This window comes from Equus caballus, unplaced genomic scaffold (assembly GCF_041296265.1).
Source record: "Equus caballus isolate H_3958 breed thoroughbred unplaced genomic scaffold, TB-T2T unassigned-0001368, whole genome shotgun sequence".
NCBI classification, from domain to species: domain Eukaryota; kingdom Metazoa; phylum Chordata; class Mammalia; order Perissodactyla; family Equidae; genus Equus; species Equus caballus.
This window is the reverse complement of record NW_027222139.1, coordinates 1-2,500: the sequence shown is the minus strand read 5'-3', so window position 1 is coordinate 2,500 and position 2,500 is coordinate 1.

Below are 2,500 nucleotides of genomic sequence, written 5' to 3'. Positions count from 1 at the left end.
GCGGGGCGGGGCGGGGCGGGAGTTGGGGATGGGGGAGGGGCGGGAGGCCGTCTGGACATGGAGGGTCGGAAGAGCGGTGGTGACAATGATTTTCATTATCATTTAGAAAGAAGAACGTGGACTTCTTTAGAGGAGTCCTTTGAATAGCTTCTCCATTTAGTTAACATGCATCCAAATGGAGGTCGGGAAACTTGGGTCCTGTTAACATATGGATGGAAGTGGAAAGAACTATCGCGATGACCGTCCTTGTGTTTCTTTTATTTTTTCTTTCTTCCTTCTCCCCAAAGCCGCCCCCCCCCACCCCCGCCCCGCCCCGCCCCGCCCCGCCCCGTCCCGTCCCGTCCCGTCCATCCATAGTTGTAGGTTCCAGTGGTAGGTCTTTCGGGTTTCTGCTATGTGGGCTTGAAGGGCGATGCTGGGTCTGGGGCTGCGCCCAGGATCCGAACCGGTGAAAACCTGGGCCGTCGAAGCCGGGGGTCGGGGTGGGGGCGCGTACTTGACCGCTCGTCCACGGGCTCGGCCCCCGGCCCTTGTTTTCTAGGGAGAGAGACAGAGAGACCCGATCCATTTTCTCTTGGCCTCTAAAGCGTGTGTGTGGTCGAAAGGCGACGGAGAGAGGGGTTCTGGTCCAGAAAGCCCCGACCGCGCCGCCACGGGGATCGGTCGGTCCCGCCCGAACCGTACCGTAGTCGGAAAGGAACGGACAGCTTTCCTCCTTTGGGCCCCTGACTTGGGGACCAACAGGGGAAGAGAAACAGGCCTCTCTCCCTCACACCCTGGCCCCTTCCCCCAGGACGCCCTCCTTCTAGTCAGCCCGCCTCTGGCTTTTCCACACGCCGACGACCGCTCGTCGGCATGGACCCACCTTCCTTGGGGGACACCACCACACGACTCTCCCACTCGTCTGCCTGCCTTTCGTTGGCGTCGCTGCCAAAGGCGAGGGGTAGGGGGTGGCGGTGGCAGGGACGGCAGGGGCCCAGCGGCTCTCTGGAGGGTGAGGAAGTCTTGCTGGTTCTCCTAGGTCGGTGATCTTTCTCGATCTCCACACACATTCTTCGTTTGGGGAGCCAAGAGACGCCCTCTGAGGAATCCCTATGGCCAGGGTCGATCACTTACTCGCTCACTGCCTCGGCCCTCGGCCTCGGCCTCGGCCTCTGTCCATCTTGTCTCTCTCCCTCCCTCCCTCCCTCCCTCCCTCCCTCGTCGGTCTCTGTGTGTGGACGTCTAGGTGGAGGCGAGGCAGGGAGGGCCATCCACCCACCCACCCACCTCGTGGTTTACCACACGCTCTACACGGAGGTAGAATTCCCATCCCACCGAATCCATCCTTTCCACGGGGCACAAGCCAGTGGCCTTCGGGGGTCTCTCTCCCCAAGGTGGCGCATCCGTCACGGCTATCTATTTCCAGAAGGTTTCCGTTTCCATCCCCTCCCTCCGAAAGAAAAACACGGCCCCACTCCCGGATCTGCCTCACCACGACCACCACCACCACCACCGCCGCCGCCGCCGCCGCCGCCGCCGCCGCCGCCGCCGCCATCTGCTGTCGCCCTCTAGGGTTGGACCGTTCTAGCTCTCTCCTCTGTGTGGAATCGCAACGTAGGTCGCCTTGGATGTCTGGCACCTCTCACTTAGCAGAAGGTTTTGGAGGCTCAGGCTGGGCCACGCTTTGGCCCGGGTCAGTGTTCCGTTCCTCCGGACGGCTTCCTCGTTTTCCACGAGAAGGAGCCGTGAAGACGGAAAGGAAGGGCGGATGGATGGCTTCTCCCGTGCTACCGAGTCCCTCTCCCCTTTTCCCCAAAGCGTGAGGGGCGGTCGACAGGATCGTCTCTGATGACAAAAGTCAGAGGCACCCCGGGTCAGACACCGTGCGAGGCGTTGGTGTGTTCTCGAGACGAGAACACGTCCCCGTCAGCGTTTCCTGTCGTTCTCGTTCCGAAAGGATTCACGCGCCACCCCGTCTCCCTCAAGGTCTTAGGGCTGTCGTGCTCCGCAGCCGTCACGTGTCGTGGATCCTGGGCACCACCACGCCACCCCCGCCCCGCCCCCCCGCCATAGCTGTCGATCGCTATGTGGCACGCCTACGTTTGCCCAAAAGGGCAGTCCGATGGACAGCGTGGGTGCTTTTCCCAGCAGGCAGGCAGGTGAGAGTCACCCCTCTAGAAGGTTTCCAAGCCCCGTTCCATTCTCAGAGGCAGCTCCTTTGGCCATCAAGGAGGCAGGCGATGGGGTGTGGGGTGGGGATGGGGATGGGGCCGGGGCCTCTGTCCCTCTGTCGCGGTACGAAATGATTGGGAAAGGAGGGACGATGGGCGTAGGTCAACCATCCTGGGCGGTGGTGCTTTGGGAGCTTTTTCTAGAAGAAGGAGCGAACGGCCTTCCCTGGGAAGGGAGGAAACCAGAGGAGGTCCCCCTCAGACCGACCTGGCACGAGAAGGACACTCTCTCTCTCTCTCCCTTTTCTTCCTGACTTGAAATCAGGAGACAAAACTCCCTGCCAAAG